This window comes from Ovis canadensis, chromosome 1 (genome assembly GCF_042477335.2).
Source record: "Ovis canadensis isolate MfBH-ARS-UI-01 breed Bighorn chromosome 1, ARS-UI_OviCan_v2, whole genome shotgun sequence".
NCBI classification, from domain to species: Eukaryota; Metazoa; Chordata; class Mammalia; order Artiodactyla; family Bovidae; genus Ovis; species Ovis canadensis.
In genome coordinates, this window is record NC_091245.1 from 113,607,761 (window position 1) to 113,626,793 (window position 19,033).

General features: G+C 68.7%; 13 non-coding genes across 13 annotated transcripts; 9 read left to right on the forward strand and 4 right to left on the reverse strand.

Moving 5' to 3' along the window:
- The first annotated feature begins 427 nt into the window (after positions 1-427).
- On the forward strand, positions 428-499 carry TRNAD-GUC (transfer RNA aspartic acid (anticodon GUC)). Its single transcript has one exon. It is a non-coding gene; the product is annotated as a tRNA-Asp (tRNA).
- Positions 500-1,240: 741 nt separating this feature from the next.
- TRNAG-UCC (transfer RNA glycine (anticodon UCC)) lies at positions 1,241-1,312 on the forward strand. Its single transcript has one exon. It is a non-coding gene; the product is annotated as a tRNA-Gly (tRNA).
- A 278-nt stretch (positions 1,313-1,590) lies between these two features.
- On the forward strand, positions 1,591-1,662 carry TRNAE-CUC (transfer RNA glutamic acid (anticodon CUC)). The gene has a single exon. It is a non-coding gene; the product is annotated as a tRNA-Glu (tRNA).
- A 5,028-nt stretch (positions 1,663-6,690) lies between these two features.
- Positions 6,691-6,761, reverse strand: TRNAG-GCC (transfer RNA glycine (anticodon GCC)). Its single transcript has one exon. It is a non-coding gene; the product is annotated as a tRNA-Gly (tRNA).
- A 1,488-nt stretch (positions 6,762-8,249) lies between these two features.
- Positions 8,250-8,332, reverse strand: TRNAL-CAG (transfer RNA leucine (anticodon CAG)). The gene has a single exon. It is a non-coding gene; the product is annotated as a tRNA-Leu (tRNA).
- Positions 8,333-8,891: 559 nt separating this feature from the next.
- On the forward strand, positions 8,892-8,963 carry TRNAD-GUC (transfer RNA aspartic acid (anticodon GUC)). The gene has a single exon. It is a non-coding gene; the product is annotated as a tRNA-Asp (tRNA).
- A 741-nt stretch (positions 8,964-9,704) lies between these two features.
- Positions 9,705-9,776, forward strand: TRNAG-UCC (transfer RNA glycine (anticodon UCC)). The gene has a single exon. It is a non-coding gene; the product is annotated as a tRNA-Gly (tRNA).
- Positions 9,777-10,054: 278 nt separating this feature from the next.
- On the forward strand, positions 10,055-10,126 carry TRNAE-CUC (transfer RNA glutamic acid (anticodon CUC)). The gene has a single exon. It is a non-coding gene; the product is annotated as a tRNA-Glu (tRNA).
- A 5,026-nt stretch (positions 10,127-15,152) lies between these two features.
- Positions 15,153-15,223, reverse strand: TRNAG-GCC (transfer RNA glycine (anticodon GCC)). The gene has a single exon. It is a non-coding gene; the product is annotated as a tRNA-Gly (tRNA).
- Positions 15,224-16,716: 1,493 nt separating this feature from the next.
- Positions 16,717-16,799, reverse strand: TRNAL-CAG (transfer RNA leucine (anticodon CAG)). Its single transcript has one exon. It is a non-coding gene; the product is annotated as a tRNA-Leu (tRNA).
- Positions 16,800-17,358: 559 nt separating this feature from the next.
- Positions 17,359-17,430, forward strand: TRNAD-GUC (transfer RNA aspartic acid (anticodon GUC)). Its single transcript has one exon. It is a non-coding gene; the product is annotated as a tRNA-Asp (tRNA).
- A 741-nt stretch (positions 17,431-18,171) lies between these two features.
- On the forward strand, positions 18,172-18,243 carry TRNAG-UCC (transfer RNA glycine (anticodon UCC)). Its single transcript has one exon. It is a non-coding gene; the product is annotated as a tRNA-Gly (tRNA).
- A 278-nt stretch (positions 18,244-18,521) lies between these two features.
- TRNAE-CUC (transfer RNA glutamic acid (anticodon CUC)) lies at positions 18,522-18,593 on the forward strand. The gene has a single exon. It is a non-coding gene; the product is annotated as a tRNA-Glu (tRNA).
- Positions 18,594-19,033: the final 440 nt, after the last annotated feature.

Below are 19,033 nucleotides of genomic sequence, written 5' to 3' on the forward strand. Positions count from 1 at the left end.
TCCGGAGTGGGGGTCGACGGAGCCGGCGCGCGGCGGCCGGCCGAGGCGCCTGGCTCCGCCGCCGCTCGCGCCGCGGACCCAGAGGGCCCTGGGCGGGCCGGCCCCTCCCCACCCGCGCCTGTCCTGGCCCGACGCCGGCCGGCGCGCGCCCACCGTGTCGTCGCAGCCCCGCTTGCCTTCTCGCGCCCCCTTCTCCCGGCGGAACGCCCGCGTTGGAGGCAAGAGGCGGCGCGCTGGGGAGGGTCCAGTGCCCCGGGGGTCCGGGTCCCTGTCGGGGTGGCGGGCTGCCGCTGTGACCGAGGCGGTTGGTCTGGTGCGCGGTTGGGTCGGGACCCGTGGTGGCCGGCGGCCCGTGCTGGGCAAGGGGAGGCGTGGGCAGGCAGCCCGAGAGCCCGAGGGCGGCCGGGCGGCAGGACGGTCGCCGCCGTCCTCGTTAGTATAGTGGTGAGTATCCCCGCCTGTCACGCGGGAGACCGGGGTTCGATTCCCCGACGGGGAGGCAACACACCCTTTTTGGTGGCCGCGGTCGCTCTCTGTCCTGCCGCCAGGCCCCCGAGGGCCCTTCGCCTCCTCCCGACGTCTTTGGGCGAGGCGCCAGGGCGCCGCCGACGGCGGTGCCCGGCCTAGCTCCCGGCGACCCCCTCTGCCCGTGCAGCGCTCCAGCCTGAGCCCTTTGTCGTCGACGGGCGCACGGTCGCCACGGCGGAGCGAGGGCCTCCTTGGCGACCCCACGGCCTTGCCCGACCATAGCCGGATCTGGCGGCCGGCCGGCCGCCCGCCCACGCGCCGACCCCCAGTGGCTGCCTGAGTGGGCTCGTAGGCTCGCGACGGCCCCGCCGCGTGCAGGCAGGTGGGTCCCGTGTCCCCTTGTCGTCGTGGGAAGTGGCCTCGCCCAGCGCCCGGTGGAGTAGCGCTTTGGCCAGCTGGGTGCTGGAAGCTGCGTGCCCCGCGTTGCCCGCCGGGGGTGAGGGCGGGGAGGCGTTGGCGGGCCGCGGCGGGGAGCGAAGGGCCGGAGGACCGCAAGGCCGCGGGGGCGCCGCCCTGGGGCGGTGCGGCCGGTGGATTCCCGGCGACCGCGTGGCGCTGGCGCGCTCGGGGCGCCGCGTGGCTGCTGGGAGCGCCGGCGGCGGCGGCGCAAGCCTCCGGCTGACGGGGCGTCGGGGCAGGGATGCGGAGGCGGCGGCGAGAGTATGCTGGGGCGAGCCCGGGGCCGGCGTCTGGCGGCCGCCCGGGCTGTGGAGCGTTGGTGGTATAGTGGTGAGCATAGCTGCCTTCCAAGCAGTTGACCCGGGTTCGATTCCCGGCCAACGCAGCGGGCCGACCTTTTGCTGAGTTCCAGCACTCTCCCGGCAGGGGCGTTCGGGGGACAGAGAGGTGGGAGCAGGGAGCCAGCCCGCTGGCCGGCGGCTTTTGGCGTGTGTGCGAGAAGCCGGCGGCGCGCGCAGTGTTTTGAGGGTGCTGAAAGCAAGACGGCACGGCAGGGCAGGCGGCTGCACTTGCAAAGGCCGGGTGTGGGCAGCAAGGTGGCACGGGCGGGTGGCATGGAGGCGCGGGGCTCACCAGGAGCAGGCGAGGCCTGAACCCTAACGCTCCCTGGTGGTCTAGTGGTTAGGATTCGGCGCTCTCACCGCCGCGGCCCGGATTCGATTCCCGGTCAGGGAAGCCTTTCTTCTTCCTCTCCGCCTGCCACCTGCCCACGTCCTCGCTGGACACCCTGCCACCCTTTTCTTAGCCTACGCTTGCTCAGCGCTGCGCCAGAGGCCCCCGGGACCCTGCCCGTCCAGCCCCAGCACGATTCAGGCCACCTCCGCCGTCCCGCGGGGCAAAGGTTTTGGCCGCAGTGGCAACCTCGCGCCGCTTCCACAACGACGCGCCTGAGGCCTCCCATCCACCAGCCCCCCCCCCCAACCCCACCCCCCGCCTCCCTCCCTCCTGAGGGGCTGCGGCTGCTGCCCCTGGTGGTGGCGGTGATGCTCCTGGGCTTGTGCTGGTTCTCCTGCTGTGGGTGGTGGTGAGGAGGTGGGCTTGGATAGGGCCGGCGGCGGTAGGGGTGGGGGTAGGGCTGGGGGTAGGGGCGTGGGCTGTGGCGGTCGCCAGCTGGGGGCCAGCAGCGGCAGGGGCGGTGGCCACAGCCGAAGGTGAGCGAGGGGGATCTGCCTCTGGGAGTGGGGGCCGTGGCCACGGACCGCCTGCCTTGTCGTGTCTCTCATGCCAGCCACCTCTCTGGGCGGCTTGGCCAGTGCGCGCCAGGTCCCGGGCTGGCTGTGACTCCCGTGTGCCGCTGGCGACTCCAAGAGGGTTCTGGTCTTGAGTGGGCTCTGGGAGGCGGACCACGGCGCCCGGGAGGCATGGGTAGCAGTTCAGTCGCCCGGGGGCAGCGATGCCTGCCAGGGAGGACAACCCGACCATCGTGCTGTTTCCCTTGCCTGACCACAGCTCTCAATCCTACTGGACTGAGGCAAGATTTACCCAGGCCTCCCTCCCCCACTCGTAACCAAAGGTGGGCACTCGGGTGCACACACACACACACACACACACACACACACAGAGCGCCCTCCAAACTGTCTATCCAGGATCCACTCCATCCCTCTCCCCACCCTGTCACCGTCTTCCCCTAGGAACTCTGCGCGAGGGTGATCCTCCAGCACAGTCTCCTCTTGGCCCCGTCTCGGCTGGTCTATCCCCAAAGGGTTTCACGTCTGTTCAAGGACTGTGTCCTTCGGAGGGGAAGTGGACGGCAGACGAAAGGCACCAACGTGCGGCGAGGGCGGCACACTCGGGTGCGATGGCACAAAGGCGAGTGCCCTGTGGGAAAGGAGTCCCCGTGGCCCGACGTGTGCTTGCCGTCGCCAAAGGAGGTTTCCTCGAGGCCCCTGCCGGGGCTGTGGGCGTCAGAGTGCATGGGGGAGAGTATCGGAGGAAGGTGCTTGGGGCCATGGCTGGTGGGCGCCCCACGTGGATCAGGGACCCGGGCAGGGCGATCGCGAGCAGAGGGCGCGGCGGCGAGCAGGGAGCTGGGAGGCAGGCCCCGGGGTGCTTGGTCGGGGCGTCTGCATGGACGGCCGGCGGGAAGGGGCGGCGTGGGGCTCTCGGGGACCTGGCCGAAAGATCGGCAGGCCACTCGAGCAGGGCCTCTACAGAAGCATGGGCGCGGCGGCGAAGCCGTGCCAGGCACATGTGAGAGGCTGGGACGGATCTGCGGTAGGTAGGGGTGGGCGTGGGGGTTGGGCTGGGGCTGCGGAGCCAGAGGGAGGCCCGCACTGGTGAACGCCAGGGCAGGGCAGGCCAGGGCAGGACGTGTGAGGGATAGCCCGAGCTCCAGGGGGATGTTGGGTGGGGAGGTGGGGCCGAGCCTGGAGTCTGGCGGGAAAGGCAGAGGGCAGGCCGTGACAGTGACGGGGCTGTGGCGTGAGGAAGATGGCGGGTGAGCACTCCATTTGGGTCGGGTGGCGGGTGAGCGGGGGCGAGCCACACTGGTGCTCGGTGCCACAGGCTGCTCAGGCTCGGCGGCGGGCTGTGGCTCTGGGCGGAGGCTAGGACGCAGGCAAGCGAAGGACAGAAACGGAGCGCCAGCGCCAGCTGGGGGCCAGACCCGGTCCGAGATGGGTGGGCCCACCGTACCGCCCCAGAGACCAAAGTCACCACCCATCGGGAGGGAGTGTCCAGTGTCGGGGGTGACACTGCTGGGGCCTCAGGGTGGGATGGGGCGGGGGTGGCTGGCAGCGCAGGTGGCTGTGATTTCATGAGGGCCAAGGAGAGCTCCCATGTGACCGGGCACAGTCAGCCCTCCAGGGCACACGCCCGCAGAGGGCAAACCTCGGGGAGGTCTGAGGGTCCGGACACCGCCACCGCCTCGGCAGCACCGCCTGCCAGGGCCCGTACACGGAGCAAACCCCAGCGCCCAGCCACACACGGCGGGCCCAAGAAGGGGTGGCATCGATGCAGCATGGCGCCATCACTCAGGCATCAGAAACACGTCAAGAATTGCCAGTTGTCACAAGCAATGATGCAGCTGGAGACTCTTACACTCGGCGGAGAATGTCAGACCGCGTTGGACCGAGGCATGTGGAGCATGGAAAATAATACAAAACGAAGCTATTTGCCAGGAGAAACCGACTCACGCAGAAACCCACCTTAGGGTAACGCAAGCGGAAAGGCAGCGCTGGAGGGATGACTGGGGAGCTGCAACGCACAGATACGCAGGACCCTGTCTAAAGGGAGAAGCGCCAAGGTTATCCAGTTCAACACAGGGAATCAGCGTCAGTGCCCTGGAGTAACCTCAAGTGGAAAAGAATCTGAAACCATATATGACACTCGAGATCTGCACAAGCAAAACAGGATCACACTGCGGTCCACCGGAAACCAGCACAATATTGGGAATCCACTGTACTTCCGCAACAACCGTGACTACGACGTCGGAGTAAGCTTTCAAAAGAAAACTAACTCAGCAGGCAATGAAGTCAGCGGAAAACAGGTGAGCTATGCCAACCCCACCCTGGGTACATATCCACGAAAGGCGCAGCTCTTCATTCGGAAAGACACATGCAACCCCCACAGTCACAGCAGCACCGTTTGCCATAGCCGAGACGTGGAGAAAACCCTAGTGCCCATCCCCAAAGGCTCAGCCACCAAGATGCAGTATCAGAGAAAGGGAGAGAATGGGATGTCACCGAGCCGTCCACAAGAGGCAGATAGTGTCACTGGCAGCAACGGCGGCTGGAGCTGCAGAATATTACCCTTGGTGAGGGAAGTCAAACAGACAAGGTCACGGATGGGTGGACTCTAAAGTGTTGTACAAATGAATCCCTGGGCCAACCAGCCACAGACTCTCAGACACAGGAAAGCCGCTTGGGGCTTCCCAAGGGCGCAGTCAGGGACCGAGGGATGAATGAGGAGCCGGGCTCAACGGATCAACCGTACCAGTACTGCGTAGGAAGGGGAGGAGGAACAAGGACACGCGGGATACCGCAGGGAATGAGATCCCATATGCTGTCATCACCCGCAATGGAAACGAGCTGAACACATGAGCCCCCCCCCCCACCCACCCACAGACAGGACTGAACCCCAACGCTGTACAGCGGAAACGCACACCAGGTTGTAGATCAACTACGCTTCCAGGACAAGTGCTACTCCGTCGAAGTCAGTCAGTCGAGGATCAGTCCAGCAATAGGAAAAAGAAGAGCTTCCATTATGATCCAGGAAAGCCAACCCTGGGCACGCGTCGGGAAAAGACGACAAATACCCCTAATGGGGAGAGATGCAGGCATCCCCCAGGGTCACCGCAGCCCTCTGTGCCGGAGCCGAGACCCGCGGGAAACGCCCAAGTGCCCGTCGGCACGTGGCCGGCACAAGAAGGTGAGGGATATCTGTACCGTGGAATATGACGCAGCCCTCAAGAAGGAGCCGCCATCGCCATGGGCCGCAAGGTCAGACGGACCCACAGAAGGGTCCGCTCAGTGAAGTGAGTCGCTTGGATCGGGAGAAAGCTCTGTGGACTCTTAACGACGAATACAGACGAATCTATGCGCAAAGGGGAAAGCGACCTGGAGACCCCGAAAACGTACATAGGGCTACCCAAGGGGAAAGGCAGGGAGGGACGAAGTTGAAGTCGGATCAAGAGATAGGAAAGACTGTGCTTACAGTAGAAGAGCAACAGAGCTTTCCTCTGTAGCAGGAGAAGTGTATCTGTATCTCGCCTTCACCTACACTGGAAGACCACCTGGCAAAGAACAGGGGACTGAATCACTTTGCCGGGCACCTGAGACTCACCCAGGAATGTGAATCCGTTCTACTTGTGTTCGAAGAAGCAGAAAAAGGAGCAGGCCGTGGCTTGAAGCGGGGGGTGGGGGGAGGCAGGCCAGTGGGACAGATGCAAAGGCAGGTTCCTTGGCAAGAGTGGGATTTGGAACGGCTCAGGGAGGAACGGGGCGTGGGGGGCGGGGTGTGTGGAGATGGGGGAGGCGGGGAGCTGGGGGTGGGATGGGTGCATGTGGGGGAGTAGGGGGACGGTGAGGCTGCAGGCTGAGGTGGGGGTGCTCTTGGGGCAGGGCTGATGCTGAGGTGAGGCGCGCAAGAGGGTTTCAGGGGGAAGGGGTGGTGTTTGAGGCGGTGAGGGCGTTGCTGTTGGAAACCTGTTTCTGCCGAGGCCAGGCCCGAGGGCGAGGGCCGGCAGCTGGTGGACTTCTTTGGAACTCGTCCTGCAAGACGTGGTCCAGGGACCCTGCAGGCAAAAGGGAGGTATGCTTGCCAGATGTGGCAGCTCCCTTGCTCCTGGCTGTGCAAACGTAGTGTGATTGATTTCTCTCGGAGTGTGGGGAGAGTGAGGCAGGGAGCTTGGAGACGGACGTTGTGAAAGATGAAGTGTGGTGCGGGCGGCTGCCAGCGGTGGGGTATTCCTGCCAGTGCAGTCCCCGAGCCCTCGGCTGGGTCCGGGTGAGGACGCGAGCAAACACAAGAAAGGTGCCTGGACGCACGGGCGGCTGAGCCCGCAGGGTTTGGGGCCACGAAGGCTTGGCAGCAGGGCCTTTTGTGGGTGAGGTGGGGAGGGGTCCTGGGCGTCTGTGTGGGAGAGGCAGCGGGCGGCAGGTAGCCAGCCAGCGTTTGCAGGAGCGCTGCCTCGAGCGCGTTTCAGCGGGCAGACCTAGTTGGGCTCTGGGGCCGCACCGTGGGACCAAAAGGGGACGCTGGGGCTGCATGGGGCGGGAATCGAACCCGGGCCTCCCGCGTGGCAGGCGAGAATTCTACCACTGAACCACCCATGCACCGGTGGCCAGCGCCGCCCGTCGCTGCCCCTCAGGCGCTGGCCGCCACCCGCCCGCCGCTGCTCACTGCTCGCCCGTGGGCATCTCTCTGCCCCGTTGCAGCGGGAGACGACGGGCGGGCGACCTGTAAGACAGGATCCGGGCACGTGCAGGACCCCGGGGCGCGCCGCTCTCGGAGGGAGCCCGGGGCGACGGGACGCGGGCCCACGCGGCCCGTCCCGCGCCTTCTGCGCCGACCACGGCCGCCGCGACCCTGTCGGTGTCGCGTGAGGGCGCCGGGAGCCGACGCCGTCTGCCCGGCGCCGGGATCCCTGTCAGGTGCAGGCGCTGCGTGGTCGCTGCGGCCGCGCGCAGACGTGCCTCTCAGCGACCGCCGGGTCCCGACCCAAAGTCCCTCTGGCGGGCTGGCTTTCCGGCCGTGCCGGGGTGGGGCGTGCGAGAGCGGGCGGGGGAAGGGACGCCGGGCTCGGTCTGTGCGAGAAGCGCGAGCGCGGGAGGGCGACGCCTCCGAGCGCCTCCGCCACCGCCCCCTACCCGCCCTCCCCCCGCCATCCCATCCTTAGACCCGCGCTCAGGCCCAGGGACCCAAAGGCGTGTGAGCCTGGCTCCCGCGCTCTGGCCGACCGCGCTCCCGGGGTCCGGCTCTGACGGGGTGGTGGTGGTGAGCAGGGGCCCTTTGGCAGCGCGGCTCCTGGCTCGGGGACTGCGGGCTGAGAGGCAGGGAGCGCGCCAGGGCGGGCTTGGCTCCGGCCGGGGCAGCGGCTTCCCACGGGAACGGGCGCCGTGGCGCCGAGGTCGGGGGCGCGGGCGCCGGGGGGTGGGCTGGACGGGCACGCAGGGCTTCCGCTCCCTCCCCAGCGGAGCACCCTTCCCGGGACGGACTCGTGCAAGGAAGGCCGGTGTGCGCTGGCCAGCAGGAAGGCTGGATGGCACGCGTCCAGGGCGGGCGGCAGGCAGGTTGCGGCCCGGCCAAGAACGCACGGCGGAGAAGGGTCGAGGGCACGCGGCAGCCCCTTGGCGGGCAAGGCGGGGGCTCGGCCGCCTCGCTGTGGCTGGGGAGCGCAGGCGGGCCGGCGGGGCGGGCGCGGAGGACGGGGTGCCGGCCTGGCGGGAGAGCTGGCGGGGGCAGCCGTGGAAGCAAGGCTGCGAGGGCGAGTAGGCCGTTCCCCGGGCAGAAGTCGGAGCGCCGGCGAAGGGAGGAGGGCTTGCCACCCGCCGCGGGGCTGCGTGCTTCGGCGCGGCCGGGGGCGGGGCGCGGCGGGGCTGTGGGAGTGGAAGTGGGAGGGTGGGCGAGTGTGGGCCAGGGGGAGGCAGGGAGGCAGGAAAAGCAGCAGCTGCAGCTGCAGCCAGCTGGCGAGGAAAGATGCGCTGAGAAGGACTGAAGGTGCCTTCTGTGGGGGTGCAGGTGGCGGCGGGAGGGCGTGTGTGGAGAAAGGCAGTGGCGCGCGGAGGACGGGTGCGTTTGTCCGGCGGGCCAAAAGGCTGGCTTGTCAGGAGTGGGATTCGAACCCACGCCTCCAGGGGAGACTGCGACCTGAACGCAGCGCCTTAGACCGCTCGGCCATCCTGACGGCGGGCCTGGCTGGGCGCGTGGCCGCTCGCCTGGCTGGGACCCGACGCGGCGCGAGCACCGGCGCCCTTGGCGGGCCGTGGGCGGCGCCACGCCAGGCAGGCAGGCAGGCAGGCAGGCAGGCGGGCGGGCGTCCGGAGTGGGGGTCGACGGAGCCGGCGCGCGGCGGCCGGCCGAGGCGCCTGGCTCCGCCGCCGCTCGCGCCGCGGACCCAGAGGGCCCTGGGCGGGCCGGCCCCTCCCCACCCGCGCCTGTCCTGGCCCGACGCCGGCCGGCGCGCGCCCACCGTGTCGTCGCAGCCCCGCTTGCCTTCTCGCGCCCCCTTCTCCCGGCGGAACGCCCGCGTTGGAGGCAAGAGGCGGCGCGCTGGGGAGGGTCCAGTGCCCCGGGGGTCCGGGTCCCTGTCGGGGTGGCGGGCTGCCGCTGTGACCGAGGCGGTTGGTCTGGTGCGCGGTTGGGTCGGGACCCGTGGTGGCCGGCGGCCCGTGCTGGGCAAGGGGAGGCGTGGGCAGGCAGCCCGAGAGCCCGAGGGCGGCCGGGCGGCAGGACGGTCGCCGCCGTCCTCGTTAGTATAGTGGTGAGTATCCCCGCCTGTCACGCGGGAGACCGGGGTTCGATTCCCCGACGGGGAGGCAACACACCCTTTTTGGTGGCCGCGGTCGCTCTCTGTCCTGCCGCCAGGCCCCCGAGGGCCCTTCGCCTCCTCCCGACGTCTTTGGGCGAGGCGCCAGGGCGCCGCCGACGGCGGTGCCCGGCCTAGCTCCCGGCGACCCCCTCTGCCCGTGCAGCGCTCCAGCCTGAGCCCTTTGTCGTCGACGGGCGCACGGTCGCCACGGCGGAGCGAGGGCCTCCTTGGCGACCCCACGGCCTTGCCCGACCATAGCCGGATCTGGCGGCCGGCCGGCCGCCCGCCCACGCGCCGACCCCCAGTGGCTGCCTGAGTGGGCTCGTAGGCTCGCGACGGCCCCGCCGCGTGCAGGCAGGTGGGTCCCGTGTCCCCTTGTCGTCGTGGGAAGTGGCCTCGCCCAGCGCCCGGTGGAGTAGCGCTTTGGCCAGCTGGGTGCTGGAAGCTGCGTGCCCCGCGTTGCCCGCCGGGGGTGAGGGCGGGGAGGCGTTGGCGGGCCGCGGCGGGGAGCGAAGGGCCGGAGGACCGCAAGGCCGCGGGGGCGCCGCCCTGGGGCGGTGCGGCCGGTGGATTCCCGGCGACCGCGTGGCGCTGGCGCGCTCGGGGCGCCGCGTGGCTGCTGGGAGCGCCGGCGGCGGCGGCGCAAGCCTCCGGCTGACGGGGCGTCGGGGCAGGGATGCGGAGGCGGCGGCGAGAGTATGCTGGGGCGAGCCCGGGGCCGGCGTCTGGCGGCCGCCCGGGCTGTGGAGCGTTGGTGGTATAGTGGTGAGCATAGCTGCCTTCCAAGCAGTTGACCCGGGTTCGATTCCCGGCCAACGCAGCGGGCCGACCTTTTGCTGAGTTCCAGCACTCTCCCGGCAGGGGCGTTCGGGGGACAGAGAGGTGGGAGCAGGGAGCCAGCCCGCTGGCCGGCGGCTTTTGGCGTGTGTGCGAGAAGCCGGCGGCGCGCGCAGTGTTTTGAGGGTGCTGAAAGCAAGACGGCACGGCAGGGCAGGCGGCTGCACTTGCAAAGGCCGGGTGTGGGCAGCAAGGTGGCACGGGCGGGTGGCATGGAGGCGCGGGGCTCACCAGGAGCAGGTGAGGCCTGAACCCTAACGCTCCCTGGTGGTCTAGTGGTTAGGATTCGGCGCTCTCACCGCCGCGGCCCGGATTCGATTCCCGGTCAGGGAAGCCTTTCTTCTTCCTCTCCGCCTGCCACCTGCCCACGTCCTCGCTGGACACCCTGCCACCCTTTTCTTAGCCTACGCTTGCTCAGCGCTGCGCCAGAGGCCCCCGGGACCCTGCCCGTCCAGCCCCAGCACGATTCAGGCCACCTCCGCCGTCCCGCGGGGCAAAGGTTTTGGCCGCAGTGGCAACCTCGCGCCGCTTCCACAACGACGCGCCTGAGGCCTCCCATCCACCAGCCCCCCCCCCCAACCCCACCCCCCGCCTCCCTCCCTCCTGAGGGGCTGCGGCTGCTGCCCCTGGTGGTGGCGGTGATGCTCCTGGGCTTGTGCTGGTTCTCCTGCTGTGGGTGGTGGTGAGGAGGTGGGCTTGGATAGGGCCGGCGGCGGTAGGGGTGGGGGTAGGGCTGGGGGTAGGGGCGTGGGCTGTGGCGGTCGCCAGCTGGGGGCCAGCAGCGGCAGGGGCGGTGGCCACAGCCGAAGGTGAGCGAGGGGGATCTGCCTCTGGGAGTGGGGGCCGTGGCCACGGACCGCCTGCCTTGTCGTGTCTCTCATGCCAGCCACCTCTCTGGGCGGCTTGGCCAGTGCGCGCCAGGTCCCGGGCTGGCTGTGACTCCCGTGTGCCGCTGGCGACTCCAAGAGGGTTCTGGTCTTGAGTGGGCTCTGGGAGGCGGACCACGGCGCCCGGGAGGCATGGGTAGCAGTTCAGTCGCCCGGGGGCAGCGATGCCTGCCAGGGAGGACAACCCGACCATCGTGCTGTTTCCCTTGCCTGACCACAGCTCTCAATCCTACTGGACTGAGGCAAGATTTACCCAGGCCTCCCTCCCCCACTCGTAACCAAAGGTGGGCACTCGGGTGCACACACACACACACACACACACACACACACAGAGCGCCCTCCAAACTGTCTATCCAGGATCCACTCCATCCCTCTCCCCACCCTGTCACCGTCTTCCCCTAGGAACTCTGCGCGAGGGTGATCCTCCAGCACAGTCTCCTCTTGGCCCCGTCTCGGCTGGTCTATCCCCAAAGGGTTTCACGTCTGTTCAAGGACTGTGTCCTTCGGAGGGGAAGTGGACGGCAGACGAAAGGCACCAACGTGCGGCGAGGGCGGCACACTCGGGTGCGATGGCACAAAGGCGAGTGCCCTGTGGGAAAGGAGCCCCCGTGGCCCGACGTGTGCTTGCCGTCGCCAAAGGAGGTTTCCTCGAGGCCCCTGCCGGGGCTGTGGGCGTCAGAGTGCATGGGGGAGAGTATCGGAGGAAGGTGCTTGGGGCCATGGCTGGTGGGCGCCCCACGTGGATCAGGGACCCGGGCAGGGCGATCGCGAGCAGAGGGCGCGGCGGCGAGCAGGGAGCTGGGAGGCAGGCCCCGGGGTGCTTGGTCGGGGCGTCTGCATGGACGGCCGGCGGGAAGGGGCGGCGTGGGGCTCTCGGGGACCTGGCCGAAAGATCGGCAGGCCACTCGAGCAGGGCCTCTACAGAAGCATGGGCGCGGCGGCGAAGCCGTGCCAGGCACATGTGAGAGGCTGGGACGGATCTGCGGTAGGTAGGGGTGGGCGTGGGGGTTGGGCTGGGGCTGCGGAGCCAGAGGGAGGCCCGCACTGGTGAACGCCAGGGCAGGGCAGGCCAGGGCAGGACGTGTGAGGGATAGCCCGAGCTCCAGGGGGATGTTGGGTGGGGAGGTGGGGCCGAGCCTGGAGTCTGGCGGGAAAGGCAGAGGGCAGGCCGTGACAGTGACGGGGCTGTGGCGTGAGGAAGATGGCGGGTGAGCACTCCATTTGGGTCGGGTGGCGGGTGAGCGGGGGCGAGCCACACTGGTGCTCGGTGCCACAGGCTGCTCAGGCTCGGCGGCGGGCTGTGGCTCTGGGCGGAGGCTAGGACGCAGGCAAGCGAAGGACAGAAACGGAGCGCCAGCGCCAGCTGGGGGCCAGACCCGGTCCGAGATGGGTGGGCCCACCGTACCGCCCCAGAGACCAAAGTCACCACCCATCGGGAGGGAGTGTCCAGTGTCGGGGGTGACACTGCTGGGGCCTCAGGGTGGGATGGGGCGGGGGTGGCTGGCAGCGCAGGTGGCTGTGATTTCATGAGGGCCAAGGAGAGCTCCCATGTGACCGGGCACAGTCAGCCCTCCAGGGTACACGCCCGCAGAGGGCAAACCTCGGGGAGGTCTGAGGGTCCGGACACCGCCACCGCCTCGGCAGCACCGCCTGCCAGGGCCCGTACACGGAGCAAACCCCAGCGCCCAGCCACACACGGCGGGCCCAAGAAGGGGTGGCATCGATGCAGCATGGCGCCATCACTCAGGCATCAGAAACACGTCAAGAATTGCCAGTTGTCACAAGCAATGATGCAGCTGGAGACTCTTACACTCGGCGGAGAATGTCAGACCGCGTTGGACCGAGGCATGTGGAGCATGGAAAATAATACAAAACGAAGCTATTTGCCAGGAGAAACCGACTCACGCAGAAACCCACCTTAGGGTAACGCAAGCGGAAAGGCAGCGCTGGAGGGATGACTGGGGAGCTGCAACGCACAGATACGCAGGACCCTGTCTAAAGGGAGAAGCGCCAAGGTTATCCAGTTCAACACAGGGAATCAGCGTCAGTGCCCTGGAGTAACCTCAAGTGGAAAAGAATCTGAAACCATATATGACACTCGAGATCTGCACAAGCAAAACAGGATCACACTGCGGTCCACCGGAAACCAGCACAATATTGGGAATCCACTGTACTTCCGCAACAACCGTGACTACGACGTCGGAGTAAGCTTTCAAAAGAAAACTAACTCAGCAGGCAATGAAGTCAGCGGAAAACAGGTGAGCTATGCCAACCCCACCCTGGGTACATATCCACGAAAGGCGCAGCTCTTCATTCGGAAAGACACATGCAACCCCCACAGTCACAGCAGCACCGTTTGCCATAGCCGAGACGTGGAGAAAACCCTAGTGCCCATCCCCAAAGGCTCAGCCACCAAGATGCAGTATCAGAGAAAGGGAGAGAATGGGATGTCACCGAGCCGTCCACAAGAGGCAGATAGTGTCACTGGCAGCAACGGCGGCTGGAGCTGCAGAATATTACCCTTGGTGAGGGAAGTCAAACAGACAAGGTCACGGATGGGTGGACTCTAAAGTGTTGTACAAATGAATCCCTGGGCCAACCAGCCACAGACTCTCAGACACAGGAAAGCCGCTTGGGGCTTCCCAAGGGCGCAGTCAGGGACCGAGGGATGATTGAGGAGCCGGGCTCAACGGATCAACCGTACCAGTACTGCGTAGGAAGGGGAGGAGGAACAAGGACACGCGGGATACCGCAGGGAATGAGATCCCATATGCTGTCATCACCCGCAATGGAAAAGAGCTGAACACATGAGCCCCCCCCCACCCACCCACAGACAGGACTGAACCCCAACGCTGTACAGCGGAAACGCACACCAGGTTGTAGATCAACTACGCTTCCAGGACAAGTGCTACTCCGTCGAAGTCAGTCAGTCGAGGATCAGTCCAGCAATAGGAAAAAGAAGAGCTTCCATTATGATCCAGGAAAGCCAACCCTGGGCACGCGTCGGGAAAAGACGACAAATACCCCTAATGGGGAGAGATGCAGGCATCCCCCAGGGTCACCGCAGCCCTCTGTGCCGGAGCCGAGACCCGCGGGAAACGCCCAAGTGCCCGTCGGCACGTGGCCGGCACAAGAAGGTGAGGGATATCTGTACCGTGGAATATGACGCAGCCCTCAAGAAGGAGCCGCCATCGCCATGGGCCGCAAGGTCAGACGGACCCACAGAAGGGTCCGCTCAGTGAAGTGAGTCGCTTGGATCGGGAGAAAGCTCTGTGGACTCTTAACGACGAATACAGACGAATCTATGCGCAAAGGGGAAAGCGACCTGGAGACCCCGAAAACGTACATAGGGCTACCCAAGGGGAAAGGCAGGGAGGGACGAAGTTGAAGTCGGATCAAGAGATAGGAAAGACTGTGCTTACAGTAGAAGAGCAACAGAGCTTTCCTCTGTAGCAGGAGAAGTGTATCTGTATCTCGCCTTCACCTACACTGGAAGACCACCTGGCAAAGAACAGGGGACTGAATCACTTTGCCGGGCACCTGAGACTCACCCAGGAATGTGAATCCGTTCTACTTGTGTTCGAAGAAGCAGAAAAAGGAGCAGGCCGTGGCTTGAAGCGGGGGGTGGGGGGAGGCAGGCCAGTGGGACAGATGCAAAGGCAGGTTCCTTGGCAAGAGTGGGATTTGGAACGGCTCAGGGAGGAACGGGGCGTGGGGGGCGGGGTGTGTGGAGATGGGGGAGGCGGGGAGCTGGGGGTGGGATGGGTGCATGTGGGGGAGTAGGGGGACGGTGAGGCTGCAGGCTGAGGTGGGGGTGCTCTTGGGGCAGGGCTGATGCTGAGGTGAGGCGCGCAAGAGGGTTTCAGGGGGAAGGGGTGGTGTTTGAGGCGGTGAGGGCGTTGCTGTTGGAAACCTATTTCTGCCGAGGCCAGGCCCGAGGGCGAGGGCCGGCAGCTGGTGGACTTCTTTGGAACTCGTCCTGCAAGACGTGGTCCAGGGACCCTGCAGGCAAAAGGGAGGTATGCTTGCCAGATGTGGCAGCTCCCTTGCTCCTGGCTGTGCAAACGTAGTGTGATTGATTTCTCTCGGAGTGTGGGGAGAGTGAGGCAGGGAGCTTGGAGACGGACGTTGTGAAAGATGAAGTGTGGTGCGGGCGGCTGCCAGCGGTGGGGTATTCCTGCCAGTGCAGTCCCCGAGCCCTCGGCTGGGTCCGGGTGAGGACGCGAGCAAACACAAGAAAGGTGCCTGGACGCACGGGCGGCTGAGCCCGCAGGGTTTGGGGCCACGAAGGCTTGGCAGCAGGGCCTTTTGTGGGTGAGGTGGGGAGGGGTCCTGGGCGTCTGTGTGGGAGAGGCAGCGGGCGGCAGGTAGCCAGCCAGCGTTTGCAGGAGCGCTGCCTCGAGCGCGTTTCAGCGGGCAGACCTAGTTGGGCTCTGGGGCCGCACCGTGGGACCAAAAGGGGACGCTGGGGCTGCATGGGCCGGGAATCGAACCCGGGCCTCCCGCGTGGCAGGCGAGAATTCTACCACTGAACCACCCATGCACCGGTGGCCAGCGCCGCCCGTCGCTGCCCCTCAGGCGCTGGCCGCCACCCGCCCGCCGCTGCTCACTGCTCGCCCGTGGGCATCTCTCTGCCCCGTTGCGGCAGGAGACGACGGGCGGGCGACCTGTAAGACAGGATCCGGGCACGTGCAGGACCCCGGGGCGCGGCGCTCTCGGAGGGAGCCCGGCGCGACGGTACGCGGGCCCACGCGGCCCGTCCCGCGCCTTCTGCGCCGACCACGGCCGCCGCGACCCTGTCGGTGTCGCGTGAGGGCGCCGGGAGCCGACGCCGTCTGCCCGGCGCCGGGATCCCTGTGAGGTGCAGGCGCTGCGTGGTCGCTGCGGCCGCGCGCAGACGTGCCTCTCAGCGACCGCCGGGTCCCGACCCAAAGTCCCTCTGGCGGGCTGGCTTTCCGGCCGTGCCGGGGTGGGGCGTGCGAGAGCGGGCGGGGGAAGGGACGCCGGGCTCGGTCTGTGCGGGAAGCGCGAGCGCGGGAGGGCGACGCCTCCGAGCGCCTCCGCCACCGCCCCCTACCCGCCCTCCCCCCGCCATCCCATCCTTAGACCCGCGCTCAGGCCCAGGGACCCAAAGGCGTGTGAGCCTGGCTCCTGCGCTCTGGCCGACTGCGCTCCCGGGGTCCGGCTCTGACGGGGTGGTGGTGGTGAGCAGGGGCCCTTTGGCAGCGCGGCTCCTGGCTCGGGGACTGCGGGCTGAGAGGCAGGGAGCGCGCCAGGGCGGGCTTGGCTCCGGCCGGGGCAGCGGCTTCCCACGGGAACGGGCGCCGTGGCGCCGAGGTCGGGGGCGCGGGCCGGGCGCCGGGGGGTGGGCTGGACGGGCACGCAGGGCTTCCGCTCCCTCCCCAGCGGAGCACCCTTCCCGGGACGGACTCGTGCAAGGAAGGCCGGTGTGCGCTGGCCAGCAGGAAGGCTGGATGGCACGCGTCCAGGGCGGGCGGCAGGCAGGTTGCGGCCCGGCCAAGAACGCACGGCGGAGAAGGGTCGAGGGCACGCGGCAGCCCCTTGGCGGGCAAGGCGGGGGCTCGGCCGCCTCGCTGTGGCTGGGGAGCGCAGGCGGGCCGGCGGGGCGGGCGCGGAGGACGGGGTGCCGGCCTGGCGGGAGAGCTGGCGGGGGCAGCCGTGGAAGCAAGGCTGCGAGGGCGAGTAGGCCGTTCCCCGGGCAGAAGTCGGAGCGCCGGCGAAGGGAGGAGGGCTTGCCACCCGCCGCGGGGCTGCGTGCTTCGGCGCGGCCGGGGGCGGGGCGCGGCGGGGCTGTGGGAGTGGAAGTGGGAGGGTGGGCGAGTGTGGGCCAGGGGGAGGCAGGGAGGCAGGAAAAGCAGCAGCTGCAGCTGCAGCCAGCTGGCGAGGAAAGATGCGCTGAGAAGGACTGAAGGTGCCTTCTGTGGGGGTGCAGGTGGCGGCGGGAGGGCGTGTGTGGAGAAAGGCAGTGGCGCGCGGAGGACGGGTGCGTTTGTCCGGCGGGCCAAAAGGCTGGCTTGTCAGGAGTGGGATTCGAACCCACGCCTCCAGGGGAGACTGCGACCTGAACGCAGCGCCTTAGACCGCTCGGCCATCCTGACGGCGGGCCTGGCTGGGCGCGTGGCCGCTCGCCTGGCTGGGACCCGACGCGGCGCGAGCACCGGCGCCCTTGGCGGGCCGCGGGCGGCGCCACGCCAGGCAGGCAGGCAGGCAGGCAGGCAGGCGGGCGGGCGTCCGGAGTGGGGGTCGACGGAGCCGGCGCGCGGCGGCCGGCCGAGGCGCCTGGCTCCGCCGCCGCTCGCGCCGCGGACCCAGAGGGCCCTGGGCGGGCCGGCCCCTCCCCACCCGCGCCTGTCCTGGCCCGACGCCGGCCGGCGCGCGCCCACCGTGTCGTCGCAGCCCCGCTTGCCTTCTCGCGCCCCCTTCTCCCGGCGGAACGCCCGCGTTGGAGGCAAGAGGCGGCGCGCTGGGGAGGGTCCAGTGCCCCGGGGGTCCGGGTCCCTGTCGGGGTGGCGGGCTGCCGCTGTGACCGAGGCGGTTGGTCTGGTGCGCGGTTGGGTCGGGACCCGTGGTGGCCGGCGGCCCGTGCTGGGCAAGGGGAGGCGTGGGCAGGCAGCCCGAGAGCCCGAGGGCGGCCGGGCGGCAGGACGGTCGCCGCCGTCCTCGTTAGTATAGTGGTGAGTATCCCCGCCTGTCACGCGGGAGACCGGGGTTCGATTCCCCGACGGGGAGGCAACACACCCTTTTTGGTGGCCGCGGTCGCTCTCTGTCCTGCCGCCAGGCCCCGGAGGGCCCTTCGCCTCCTCCCGACGTCTTTGGGCGAGGCGCCAGGGCGCCGCCGACGGCGGTGCCCGGCCTAGCTCCCGGCGACCCCCTCTGCCCGTGCAGCGCTCCAGCCTGAGCCCTTTGTCGTCGGCGGGCGCACGGTCGCCACGGCGGAGCGAGGGCCTCCTTGGCGACCCCACGGCCTTGCCCGACCATAGCCGGATCTGGCGGCCGGCCGGCCGCCCGCCCACGCGCCGACCCCCAGTGGCTGCCTGAGTGGGCTCGTAGGCTCGCGACGGCCCCGCCGCGTGCAGGCAGGTGGGTCCCGTGTCCCCTTGTCGTCGTGGGAAGTGGCCTCGCCCAGCGCCCGGTGGAGTAGCGCTTTGGCCAGCTGGGTGCTGGAAGCTGCGCGCCCCGCGTTGCCCGCCGGGGGTGAGGGCGGGGAGGCGTTGGCGGGCCGCGGCGGGGAGCGAAGGGCCGGAGGGCCGCAAGGCCGCGGGGGCGCCGCCCTGGGGCGGTGGGGCCGGTGGATTCCCGGCGACCGCGTGGCGCTGGCGCGCTTGGGGCGCAGCGTGGCTGCTGGGAGCGCCGGCGGCGGCGGCGCAAGCCTCCGGCTGACGGGGCGTCGGGGCAGGGATGCGGAGGCGGCGGCGAGAGTATGCTGGGGCGAGCCCGGGGCCGGCGTCTGGCGGCCGCCCGGGCTGTGGAGCGTTGGTGGTATAGTGGTGAGCATAGCTGCCTTCCAAGCAGTTGACCCGGGTTCGATTCCCGGCCAACGCAGCGGGCCGACCTTTTGCTGAGTTCCAGCGCTCTCCCGGCAGGGGCGTTCGGGGGACAGAGAGGTGGGAGCAGGGAGCCAGCCCGCTGGCCGGCGGCTTTTGGCGTGTGTGCGAGAAGCCGGCGGCGCGCGCAGTGTTTTGAGGGTGCTGAAAGCAAGACGGCACGGCAGGGCAGGCGGCTGGACTTGCAAAGGCCGGGTGTGGGCAGCAAGGTGGCACGGGCGGGTGGCATGGAGGCGCGGGGCTCACCAGGAGCAGGCGAGGGCTGAACCCCGACGCTCCCTGGTGGTCTAGTGGTTAGGATTCGGCGCTCTCACCGCCGCGGCCCGGGTTCGATTCCCGGTCAGGGAAGCCTTTCTTCTTCCTCTCCGCCTGCCACCTGCCCACGTCCTCGATGGACACCCTGCCACCCTTTTCTTAGCCTACGCTTGCTCAGCGCTGCGCCAGAGGCCCCCGGGACCCTGCCCGTCCAGCCCCAGCACGATTCAGGCCACCTCCGCCGTCCCGCGGGGCAAAGGTTTTGGCCGCAGTGGCAACCTCGCGCCGCTTCCACCACGACGCGCCTGAGGCCTCCCATCCACCAGCCCCCCCCCCCAACCCCACCCCCCGCCTCCCTCCCTCCTGAGGGGCTGCGGCTGCTGCCCCTGGTGGTGGCGGTGATGCTCCTGGGCTTGTGCTGGTTCTCCTGCTGTGGGTGGTGGTGAGGAGGTGGGCTTGGATAGGGCCGGCGGCGGTAGGGGTGGGGGTAGGGCTGGGGGTAGGGGCGTGGGCTGTGGCGGTCGCCAGCTGGG